The 13299-nt window shown below is 41.6% G+C and overlaps 2 long non-coding RNA genes across 3 annotated transcripts; both read left to right on the forward strand.

Annotated features, from left to right (window-relative positions):
• Positions 3228-5490, forward strand: LOC109949881. Of its 2 annotated transcripts, XR_002272187.1 has the most exons (3): positions 3228-3343; positions 4208-4271; positions 5318-5490. It is a non-coding gene; the product is annotated as an uncharacterized LOC109949881 (long non-coding RNA). The 2 variants fall into 2 exon arrangements; XR_002272186.1 differs by lacking the exon at positions 5318-5490 and having other exon boundaries at positions 4208-4615.
• LOC109949851 lies at positions 9987-12291 on the forward strand. Its single transcript, XR_002272159.1, has 2 exons — positions 9987-10381; positions 11246-12291. It is a non-coding gene; the product is annotated as an uncharacterized LOC109949851 (long non-coding RNA).

The raw sequence follows: 13299 nt of genomic DNA on the forward strand, positions 1-13299 counted from the left end.
AACTGCTATAGCTGCCAAAAATATCAACTTCTTATTGGATAATTTTGCCAGAGTGTCATGACAGAGAATAAATCTACATAAGTCCACCGTTTATTTTTCTGGTAATGTCCATTCTTAAGCTCGAAATACTCTAAGTAACCTCTTGCAGATTCAGCATAAAACCACTCTTGGTCGCTACCTTGGCATACATAATATCATTTTTTGGAAAGATCCTGCTAATGCCAAGATGATGATACCTAGAATTTGATCCAAATTTGCCGGCAGGAAGGCCCAAACTTTATCTAGGGTGAGGTGGCTCACTTTAAATAAGGCTAGTGCTACGGGTGTCCCTAACCACCCTCTTTCGTGTTTAAAGTGCCCTAAAAAAGTCTGCAAGAAAATGAATTCCTGTTGTAGACGTTTCTTCTGGGGCAACAATATTAAAGCCCCCCTTGTGGCCTGGAAAGACATCTGCTTGCCTCAAAATTTGGGAGGCCTTAGGGTCAGATCTGCTGCGCTATTCAACAAAGCAACTTTAGCAAAATTAGGTTGGATCTGATTAACTGATTCTTCCAATTGGTGGGCTCAAATTATAGTGAAGAAGTACTTAAAGAAGGAGGGGTTTCTTATGGCTGCTAAAAAGACTTCGCATTCTTCGACTTGGAAAGCCATCCTTGAGGAGGGTTCTGTGCTTCACAAAGGTATAAGGTGGATGTTGGTAATGGTCAATCCATTCCTTTCTCATGGCTTCTCATTTCGAAAAGACTGCAAATTAGAAGCCATCTTTACAAATTTTTGCCTAATATCAATCCAGAATGTCCTCTGTGTAAGAATCATATGGAGACTATTAACCACTTATTCTTTGGATGTCAATTTGCAGTGAATATCTGGAAATGCACGTCTTTTTTCCCCAACTATGTTCAGCAGAATTTTGATGGCATTGAGTGGCTGGCTTCTCTACCTCATACTAAGGCTGCTGATGGCCCAAATGTCCTTTCCAAATCTCTTCTTCTTTGCTGGCAGATCTGGGAAGCCAGGAACAATTGCATTTTTAAAGACATAGATCCCCACCCAGTTAGAGTCTTAAATGTGGCTGGTCACATTGGGCTGGATTATTGGAAAATTAACTCTTGCCCTCCTCAGAAATCTACTGGAAAGATTAACATCAAGTGGAAACCCCCGCCTGTTAAAGTGAATTTTGATGGTTCAATGCATGGTAATTTGGCTGCTACTGGTTTTGTGATTCATGACTGGAATGGTAATGTTCGTTTACCTGGCGCTAAAAACTCTGGTCAAGTCTCTATTACAGTCGCAGAGTGTTTGGCCCTTCGGGATGGCCTGGCTCATGCAATTCATAAGGGTTGGCGAAAGATCCTTGTGGAAGGTGACTCAAAACTCATCATCGATTGTGTTAACAAGTTGGTTTCAGTTCCCTGGAGCATAAGTCTCCTTGTGCAAGACATTTGGTTGCTCAGTTCTTGTTGCGAGGAGATTTCGTTTCAGCACATTTTTCGGGAGGCTAACTTTACTGCTGATGCTGATGATAGCTTAGGTCATAGTCTTACTCCGTCCCGGCAGTGGGATAGGGGTCTTCCGTTAAGCTATTCTGTTCCTTTTTATTTTGACTTGGTAGGACCTGCGTGCCAGCGTGGTTTCCGGTTGTAGTTCTTTTTTCCTTACCAAAAAAAAATACAAACAAAAAAATTATAAAAAAGCAAATATTAACAACAATATATCATTACACAATTTAGGGTGACCCTAACAACAATTGAGGAATTGATTGCTATTGTTGGAGACTAAAACTAAGCGTTTCTAAAACAGAGAATAAGAGCATAAAAGTTTTTGAATGTTAGATGCCCATTTTTACTCTTCCTTCCTCTTCCTCTGTTTCCCGAGAAAGCAAATAATCAGAATCAGCCAAATATCACCACAAACCAAATGTATGGTAGTTAATTAAATGCCAAAGTAAGAAGTGCCAAAGAATCATTGAGCATGCGAAAAACAAAAATCTGAGTCACCACTTGCAGAAGATTACCCATTTGCTGGCAGCTCCTTTCACTTACAAACTCCTTGGTGTTCCTGTGCCACAACAACTTCAGCACTTCCACAAACATCAAATCAAACCACAGCTTAGTAGCGCATGTATGTACCAAATTGCGGCATATCCCATTTCAGCTCATAAATCGTCAAATAAGAAATCTAAAATACGCATACTACAGGACACATTCATATCATATAAATAGAATTAAAAATTTAGAAGAAAATAGAACAAGGAAATCCACATCAAGTAAATGAAACCCAAATGCAAAACCACAAAATTCAAAGAAGCAGAAGATTCGGAACTCACTGCTTCAAGAGTTGGCGACCATGAATTATAAGCCTTGGGCTTCTTATGGGCTGGTGCTTTCTCTAATGGTGAATTGTGCATAAGCTCTCCTAAAACATACAAAATTTCATGGAACCCACACCTTGAATGAAATATCAGAAATATACATGCATTATACAAAAAAAACCAATGCTTTACCTTCAATTACAGGGTAGCAGGTGTGGTGCGGAATGGGAAAGGAAGGTTTTTGAGTCTGAGCAATTTGGATTTTTGAAGCACAAAAGGGTGCCAGCAAAGTGGACGAAGAAAATATAAGTAACATGGTGGTGACGAGTTCTGATATTGTGGAAACCGCCAGCTTCGTGGGTTATGAACCCGTGGAAATTTTCTCCACGTTCTTCAACTCTTCTTCTTTTCTAGGAAACTGTTAAACTGCTCTTCACCCTTCTCCTGTCAGTCAAGCACAGCATGACTCTATTTTTTTTTCCTTTTTTTATTAAAAAATAAGTGATGGTTTACTATTTCTGTAATAACCCAAACAAAATATCCTAAAATTAGTATTAATTTATTCTAGCGGAAAGACGACTTTGTCCTCACCTCTTTTAAGAGGGGGAAAAGTTGACTTTTTGACCGAGAAGGAATTTGGTAGAGCACGGCGAAACGAGTTCGTAAACACGGAGTAGACCCGAATCGGAGTTGTAACGAAGGAGTTATGGTCAAAAGAGTCTCAGTGGCAGAACCGTAAATATTTCGAAGTTGAATTAATAAAAAGAAAATCTGTCAGCTCTCTCTCTCTCTCTCCCTCCCGATAGTTTCAGAAACCCATTCGGGCAGCCCCATTCCAAGCCACCCCCAACGCCGTCTCAAGCCACCCCGACCCTCCGGAACGGACCCAGCAGCACCGGCCAGCTCCCGCCATCAACCTCGGCCCGTCCGCCGCCCTTGCTGCTGTCTGGAGCCGCTGGAAAACGCAGCAGTTTTGGCCGATTTTCCAACTTCAGTTTCTCCCTCATCCGGCCACCAAATCAGTCATGTGAGGTATCGATTTCTAGCTATTTTTCGTGCTCTAACTGATGGTTGGCTGGGTTTAGATCGATTTCACCCCTAGGTTGCTCACTTTTTGATTTGAAATCGCCCGAACTTCGGTCGCCGGAATCGGCCATTTCCGGCCAGTTTTTGGGGGTTGTCCAAGAACAAAAGTGACTCCAAATGGGGTGTTTTACCTAGGGTAGGAGTTTGGAGTCTCGGTTCCAAGCTTTTTCCGGCACACCCGATCGCTTTGGACACCCGATCGGTCCGCGCGTGTGGCGGCGCGTGGGCCAGGGTGGTGGCACGGCTCTGGCCAGTTTTGAGACCCTCGTGCCATCACTAGCGCGCAGGATTTCGCGGATCTCAATTCGGAGTCCGTTTGAGCCCCGAACGGATTTTCCATAATATGCGATTCCCGGTTGCAGCGTCGTCGAGCCGTTGGATCGCACCCCATTTCGGATATGTTGTTCTACATTGTTTCAGGATAGCGTAGGATTCGACGGATTGCAAATCGGAGTCTCGGATACTCCGGAATCGCGAACCCTGGGGCTAGGGTTAGGGTTTTAAGCGATAGCGCGAATTTGGCCAATCCGACCGTCCATTTCGGACCAAACTCGCAGGACATGGGTTTTACACAGTGAGGAACCTCTAGAGAATCCCAGATCGGCCATCGGAGATCGTGGACCCCACGGGGTTCCGGATCGGCCGGTCTAACAGTTTATCGCTTTGTAAGGTTTCCGGTCTTTTAAGGCCATTCTGGACATAGAGTTGACTTTACAATGAGAGCACGTATTTCTAGGAGCCGGGGGTCAGGGTATTTAATTTAATGTTTTTATTGAGCAGTTTAGTAATTGAATATTCATGGTTAAACAGGCATCAGGGGCCAAACTGAACCACAGGAGGGACCTTCAAGAGGTCCAGCTAGCTCGGACCAGCAGTGAGTGGACCTTTCTTTTTATTCATCATTTTCTGAATCAGTTTTATTCAGTGTGATTTATTCCTATGAATTTAAAGATTCCTTCTATACATTGCTTAGCTGATTTTGCTAAAGTTATTTGGACAACAGACTTTGAGATTTATGATTCAGAAATATCTAGCTCAGATTTTATCAGAATACAGAGGATGTCAGATTTTATCCAAGATAATTATTTTAGACCACCATGAATTATAGAAAGCAGAGTTTGAGTTTTCTATCAGATAAAAAGGGCAGCACAGTTATAGATTGAATAAAGATTCAGTTATTCATCAGATCTTTCAGAAATATTATGATATTTATATTTGATATTTTCTCAGCAGTTAATATTTTCTTAAACCACTGTGGATACCCGGTTACAGAAACAGGTTGCCGTCAAATAAGACGATGTCTACGGACATCCAGATTGCCTTCGGTTTATGTTGCCTTCGGATATGATGATGTCTACAGACATCCAGTTTACTTTCAGTTACGTCAGTGCACTTGACATTTGCCTCACGAGCTTTGGGGACGCCCGGACCGTGAGTGCCAGGATTACGAATCAGGCTGACTACGGTCTCCTGAATCCTGCCAGGAATTGCGGATCAGGCTGACTACGGTTTCCTGAATCCTGCCAGGAATTGCGGATCAGGCTGACTACGGTCTCCTGAATCCCGCCAGTTTGAGGCTCGGATACACTATGTGTCGCCGAGACCTGCCAGGGGAAGTGACAGATTTACAGAGGATTTGACAGTTTTACAGGGGTACACCTAGGTGGTAGTTTTAAAGAAATTTCAGTGCTTTTATGCAAATATTGATTTCAGTGATTTTACTTGAGTTTCTCAATATCGAGCAGTAACGGTATATATATGTTTACCTAAATGCTTTGGACTTATCATAATTCAAGTGCAGTTTAAATATTCAGTCGTATGATTATCATTATTTTACAGTGGGGGTTATTATGTTCATATACTGTTTTCTAGAACTTTATTTTGGTCCACTCACACTTTGAAATGTTTTGCGCCCCCCAGGCAGTCGACTGTGCAGGAATCCACCACCAGGCCATCTCCTAGCTCCCACGCTATTTCCAAGCTGTAGGATTTCTTGTAACCTACTTAAATTCTTGTAAACAATTAGTAACTGCTCTGATATCTGGTTGGATTAGATAACCAGAACTGGTGAATATTTAGTTACCCTATTCTGGAAGTTGGTGTGGATTTATCAGTTTGTTTGACAGGTGGAAAATTTGGGTTTAGTCAAATTACAGGGAAGTCTCTGCCGAAATTAAAGCAGGAGTCCAGAGAAAGTTTTAACCATATTTATCTCCAGGAAGGGTAAAGAGGTTATTGTGCCCGACAATTGCCAGGTGTCGGACACGCTCAGGGCTTGGCTTGAATTCCAAAGCGGAAATTGGGTCGGGTCCTGTCAATTTGGTATCAGAGCATAGGTTTTACTTCCTGTAGACTTCGCACTATGTGCATCCTCGTTCTCTTTTCGAGTTGGGCCCTAATGGTGGTGGTATCCGTAAGACAATTGGACAGATATCTCGATGTAAGGAAATGAGATTTCTAAGTTGAACAGAAACTGCACCGGTATTTGAACCGGTAGAGTAATTTTTTGTTAAGAGGCTCGTCAAGAGCCGTACCTACTGTACCAAGTAGGTAGGAAGATCCAAATGTCCAGTAGACTTTGGGAGTTGATAACTCAGGGTTTAGTCAGCCAGAGATCCATCCGTGAGATAGGTGGATCCAGTAAAAAGGATTGAGGGCTATAAATTGGGATAATGGTGGTACCTAGTAGTAAAAAGAGGATTAAATTGAAGGAACAGAGCAGGACAGGGAGGTCCTAGTTGCTCTACAGAAGAAGTGATACCAGGATCCTTTGATTAATACGTAACAAGTATTTTAGAGCCGAATTTAATAGCTAGTCTTATCTGTAAGTTTACAGAAGGTGAGGATACAAGAGGTTTTGCAGCAGAATAGAGAATAATAATTGGATCCGAGTTCCATACACTGTTTTCTACTAAAAGAGATCTGAAAGTAAGAGGTAATACCTAGTTGCGATAAGGTTAAAAGCCTCTCCCCCCCCCCCCCCCCAAGATATTGTGATCAGTTAGTGGTTAATTAACTTTGGTGCCGTGATAATGTCTGCCTCAGCCAGATAATGGGTAGACCATGAGGTGCACTCTGTGCACAGTATTTGGATATAGGTAATACTAATCAGGAGGAATTTAAGAGGGGTGTCTACAATGGTGATTATAGTCTTCGATCACCGAATGGCCGCAAATACGGAAAGTACCGATCTGGATTTAGTTCCAGTGAAAGTACCAGTCAAGATAGTCATATTGGCAATTGTTCTGGGGCTGGTATAGCCAGGAGTGTTGGAAGACAATTATTATCAGTCTCTAACAGGAGAAGTTGCCCTATTGTGCCAAGTGTGGAAGGCATTATTCCGGGCCCTACTAGAGGAGTACTATGGGAGAATAAGATTATGGATAGTCTAAGCCTTTCAAAAGGGATTGCCGCTGTTCCCTTAGTATTAAAAGATCATTTCTGCAGCAAAACAAGTATGCAAGGTAAGTTACCGAAAATACCACAGTTTATGGGAGTTCTGTTTAGCGATGGGCCCAGAGCAGTATGGCTAGTTGAGGAAGCAGTCAACCATGAGGTTATGTGGCAACAGTTTTAAGCCGCAGGTAGACAGTATATTATGTCTCAGTAAGAAGCATGAGCATTATTACTATAGATACAGATTGAATTCCTCTCCGGCATGGTTGACTGGAGATCATCCTAGAGTTGGATTACTCTGACCAGATACAGTGTTACAGAGTTACTTTTTATTGGGAGATTGGGTTTATGTTTGAGCTCGCTCCAGGAAGGGAGCCTTTTTTCTTCGGTAAAGTATAAAAGAATACTAATAAGTTGAATGAGTTAAAGACTAATAAGGAATATTTTCCGGAAATGATAACGAAGAAGGTCATTCAGCTTAGCGCTTTCCTTAGTGAAGTGTTCTAGTGTTATTTAAGGAAAGGAGATGTCATCATGAAGTTATACATGGACACAAGGTAGCAAGATAAGATCACAGTACAGAAATAAAATCCCTTAGGAACAGAGAATTATAAAAAGAAAGAAAAGATACAAAAATTGTGATATTGATTGCAAGGTAAGGTAAGCAATCAGGGAAGGAAGCTGATGAGAGCAGACAACCAGCTCATCAATCAAGGAAGGAAGCTGGTGGGAGTAGAAAACAAGCTCTCAATTCTCCTAGTCTAGAAGGACCTCAGGAGATTAGAGCATAAGGCCGCCTTCACGATTCCCTGATCTTGCTGAAACATGATCAGTGATAGTCTTGCTTCCTGAGTGGATGATCAGAGATAGTCTTGCTTCTCGGGCATATTGAGTGCTTATTGATAAGAAAAACAAGTAGATATCGCATCACTGGTATGAACTAAATTGGATGTCTTCTGCAAAGAAAGTTTCATTAGTAACACATTTATACACAAGTACAATGAAGAGGTAGAATCAGTGAATTTCAAATTAACCATAGGAAAATTGCGAGATTCTCGGGGTACTTTTGACAAAGTAGCTCCGTGAAATCCGTAAAGTAAGATCGGCTTGACGAAGATAATCCGCGGAAATGCCGAAAGTACCGACAGCATTATTAGAGGCCACGTGAAGTTTTGGACTCTTGTGAAAGAGAAAAATAATGTGGGGATTTGAGAAGATTTTGGAATCCGAAAAGCTGCCACATTTTCATCTATAGATATTGCCTTCGTAAAACTTGATTGAGCAACAGCATTTCAGCTCAACTTTCTTCAGTGTTTACAAGACTTTCTTAGAAACCTTCTTAGAATGGCTTCCTCTTCTTCCTGCCCAAATTATTTCAATTTAAATGATGTTCCCACAACAGTTAGTGACGCTACAGTTTGGCGTCCATCCTTTGTATCCAACAATCGTCATCTCACAGTTAAGGATTCTGTGATGATGAATGATGCTACTGCTGTCATAGTAGCTAAGAATTGTATTACTCCAATGGATGAAATGCTAATAACAGGGAGGTCTGAGGAAGAGGCCATGCATGACTCAATGGCTTTTAGCATTCAGAGTGCTGTTTCTGTTTCAAACATGGCTGATCGTTTGCGGGCTAGAACAAATGAGGTTCAGCAGCTAACAACTGAAAATTCCTCTCTTCAAAGAAGGCTTCATGAGTCTCAACAGGAAGTTGAGAAACTCAAAGGAGAGAACAACTCCTTGTTGAAACTGGTGAGTTCGTACTCCGATGATACACTGAGAAGGCTAAACATGCTGCAGGTCTCCAATGAAAGAATTTTGGGAGACCACGAGAGACTTATGGCTAGGCTTAAGAGGCGTCGTCCTCTTCCTTCAGAGGCTTCCAGAACCTAATGTACTTTATAGATTCTACAGAACCTGCACCTTCTTTGCAGGTGGAAAAAAATCTATCTGTTATATGTTCCTTTCGTACTATAATAATTGAGCAGGTTAAGTTCAGAATCTTGATTTGATTTTTACGAGTAAAAGGTTGAATTAGATGTTATGAAAAGCAAAAGTTTAAAACAGAAATCTTACAAGGAGCTTCTTATGATGAAAGGAACAGCAGGAATTATCAGTAAGGAATAGCTCCGCAACAAGAATCAATAATGTTCTTATAATCACTTTCGATTTCTGAAAGGAAGAAGCAGTAACTTACAATGAATTGGGTGTTCAGTCTCCTTGAACATAGAGAAAGCAGGGTGGAGTGTAGGAAATTAAGGATCGATTCAATAAGTCTGCGTATGTTCCGCAGGTGAGAACCAAGTATAATCTGAAACAAACTGGCAAGGATTTTCACAGATAAGATCTTGTAATGCTATGGAATACACCTCCCTATGATTTAGATCAAGAAACCCCGGTTAAGATCCAGTTGAACTCAGCTAAAGGAAGCTTTTAGAAATTAATTACAGTCTAATACTACAATTCACCCCAGACAGATGCTCAATTTAAGAGAATGATTCAACTTTTAGGGGAATTGTTGGGGTGTTGTATCCTATAGTTTTGGAGTGATTGGGGTTACCATTTGAGAAGGTGTATACCTCAAATGACAATTGTCAGCTAAACTGAACTTCCTTAGCTTACAAATCTCACATTGCTACTAGTCTCTATCATTAAACTGTTTCTAATTGCTGCTCAATACGAGGCATGATATAGACCACTCAAGTGGAAAGATGGAATAGAAGACAGAGTTTCTTGGTATCTGGAAGTGTGATACAAACTAAAGAAACCTATTGGATTAATTGGTAAAAGCCTCAAGCGACCCAGGATTGACAGAAAGTCATACAAATACTAGAAGAAGGATCTTCAGTTAGGTATTCTTCGATTTCTATCGCCTAAAGAAGAGGTAGTGAAATTTAAGGAAGCAAGGAAGTCAAATCCTAGCTGTATCGGACCCATTGAGATCATAGAATGTGTGGGAAACAAGAGGAGCAAATACAGGAGCAATCCTTCCCCCTTCTTGAATGACAGAGATGTAAATTTCGAGGACGAAATTTTTATAAGGGGGGTAGATTGTAATAACCCAAACAAAATATCCTAAAATTAGTATTAATTTATTCTAGCGGAAAGACGACTTTGTCCCACCTCTTTTAAGAGGGAAAAAGTTGACTTTTTGACCGAGAAGGAATTTGGACATTCCGTTTACGCCGTTGCGTAGAGCACGGCGAAACGAGTTCGTAAACACGGAGTAGACCCGAATCGGAGTTGTAACGAAGGAGTTATGGTCAAAAGAGTCTCAGTGGCAGAACCGTAAATATTTCGAAGTTGAATTAATAAAAAGAAAATCTGTCAGCTCTCTCTCTCTCTCTCCCTCCCGATAGTTTCAGAAACCCATTCGGGCAGCCCCATTCCAAGCCACCCCCAACGCCGTCTCAAGCCACCCCGACCCTCCGGAACGGACCCAGCAGCACCGGCCAGCTCCCGCCATCAACCTCAGCCCGTCCGCCGCCCTTGCTGCTGTCTGGAGCCGCTGGAAAACGCAGCAGTTTTGGCCGATTTTCCAACTTCAGTTTCTCCCTCATCCGGCCACCAAATCAGTCATGTGAGGTATCGATTTCTAGCTATTTTTCGTGCTCTAACTGATGGTTGGCTGGGTTTAGATCGATTTCACCCCTAGGTTGCTCACTTTTTGATTTGAAATCGCCCGAACTTCGGTCGCCGGAATCGGCCATTTCCGGCCAGTTTTTGGGGGTTGTCCAAGAACAAAAGTGACTCCAAATGGGGTGTTTTACCTAGGGTAGGAGTTTGGAGTCTCGGTTCCAAGCTTTTTCCGGCACACCCGATCGCTTTGGACACCCGATCGGTCCGCGCGTGTGGCGGCGCGTGGGCCAGGGTGGTGGCACGGCTCTGGCCAGTTTTGAGACCCTCGTGCCATCACTAGCGCGCAGGATTTCGCGGATCTCAATTCGGAGTCCGTTTGAGCCCCGAACGGATTTTCCATAATATGCGATTCCCGGTTGCAGCGTCGTCTAGCCGTTGGATCGCACCCCATTTCGGATATGTTGTTCTACATTGTTTCAGGATAGCGTAGGATTCGACGGATTGCAAATCGGAGTCTCGGATACTCCGGAATCGCGAACCCTGGGGCTAGGGTTAGGGTTTTAAGCGATAGCGCGAATTTGGCCAATCCGACCGTCCATTTCGGACCAAACTCGCAGGACATGGGTTTTACACAGTGAGGAACCTCTAGAGAATCCCAGATCGGCCATCGGAGATCGTGGACCCCACGGGGTTCCGGATCGGCCGGTCTAACAGTTTATCGCTTTGTAAGGTTTCCGGTCTTTTAAGGCCATTCTGGACATAGAGTTGACTTTACAATGAGAGCACGTATTTCTAGGAGCCGGGGGTCAGGGTATTTAATTTAATGTTTTTATTGAGCAGTTTAGTAATTGAATATTCATGGTTAAACAGGCATCAGGGGCCAAACTGAACCACAGGAGGGACCTTCAAGAGGTCCAGCTAGCTCGGACCAGCAGTGAGTGGACCTTTCTTTTTATTCATCATTTTCTGAATCAGTTTTATTCAGTGTGATTTATTCCTATGAATTTAAAGATTCCTTCTATACATTGCTTAGCTGATTTTGCTAAAGTTATTTGGACAACAGACTTTGAGATTTATGATTCAGAAATATTTAGCTCAGATTTTATCAGAATACAGAGGATGTCAGATTTTATCCAAGATAATTATTTTAGACCACCATGAATTATAGAAAGCAGAGTTTGAGTTTTCTATCAGATAAAAAGGGCAGCACAGTTATAGATTGAATAAAGATTCAGTTATTCATCAGATCTTTCAGAAATATTATGATATTTATATTTGATATTTTCTCAGCAGTTAATATTTTCTTAAACCACTGTGGATACCCGGTTACAGAAACAGGTTGCCGTCAAATAAGACGATGTCTACGGACATCCAGATTGCCTTCGGTTTATGTTGCCTTCGGATATGATGATGTCTACAGACATCCAGTTTACTTTCAGTTACGTCAGTGCACTTGACATTTGCCTCACGAGCTTTGGGGACGCCCGGACCGTGAGTGCCAGGATTACGAATCAGGCTGACTACGGTCTCCTGAATCCTGCCAGGAATTGCGGATAAGGCTGACTACGGTTTCCTGAATCCTGCCAGGAATTGCGGATCAGGCTGACTACGGTTTCCTGAATCCTGCCAGGAATTGCGGATCAGGCTGACTACGGTCTCCTGAATCCTGCCAGTTTGCGGCTCGGATACACTATGTGTCGCCGAGACCTGCCAGGGGAAGTGACAGATTTACAGAGGATTTGACAGTTTTACAGGGGTACACCTAGGTGGTAGTTTTAAAGAAATTTCAGTGCTTTTATGCAAATATTGATTTCAGTGATTTTACTTGAGTTTCTTAATATCGAGCAGTAACGGTATATATATGTTTACCTAAATGCTTTGGACTTATCATAATTCAAGTGCAGTTTAAATATTCAGTCGTATGATTATCATTATTTTACAGTGGGGGTTATTATGTTCATATACTGTTTTCTAGAACTTTATTTTGGTCCACTCACACTTTGAAATGTTTTGCGCCCCCCAGGCAGTCGACTGTGCAGGAATCCACCACCAGGCCATCTCCTAGCTCCCACGCTATTTCCAAGCTGTAGGATTTCTTGTAACCTACTTAAATTCTTGTAAACAATTAGTAACTGCTCTGATATCTGGTTGGATTAGATAACCAGAACTGGTGAATATTTAGTTACCCTATTCTGGCAGTTGGTGTGGATTTATCAGTTTGTTTGACAGGTGGAAAATTTGGGTTTAGTCAAATTACAGGGGAGTCTCTGCCGAAATGAAAGCAGGAGTCCAGAGAAAGTTTTAACCATATTTATCTCCAGGAAGGGTAAAGAGGTCATTGTGCCCGACAATTGCCAGGTGTCGGACACGCTCAGGGCTTGGCTCGAATTCCAAAGCGGAAATTGGGTCGGGTCCTGTCAATTTCACCCTCTTTTAATTAAAATGGTATGTTTTTAGTTTTTTCTTTGACAAAGGGTATTTTCTGGGTTTTTGAATGTTTCACCATTATCTGTCTTTTGCTTTATATAAAGATAAATATATAGATTAACTCTCTATTTTCAATTTTTTATACAGATTAACTCTCTATTTTCAATTTTTTAATTTTGAAAACCAAAAAAATAAAGGGAGATTCATTATTATACCCAATATAGGGGCCCAAATTATAAAAATACCCTATATGAAATGGAGTTTACAAACACACCCAAAGCCCATTTACATCATAACAAAGAGGCTTTTAACTTCTTATAAATTACAAAACTGCCATCAATTTCTTAAAACAAGCCCAACCCAAAAATGTCATAAAAATACCCAAAACACTCAATAGGGCATCAAAGTAATTTAATAATCAATATTAAATTCAATAAGGCCAGCTATCATTTTTTGAGTTTGTTTATAGAAATTCGATGGTGTATGGTTTATTTATA

The sequence above is a fragment of the Prunus persica genome, chromosome G6, assembly GCF_000346465.2.
Source record: "Prunus persica cultivar Lovell chromosome G6, Prunus_persica_NCBIv2, whole genome shotgun sequence".
Classification (NCBI taxonomy): domain Eukaryota; kingdom Viridiplantae; phylum Streptophyta; class Magnoliopsida; order Rosales; family Rosaceae; genus Prunus; species Prunus persica.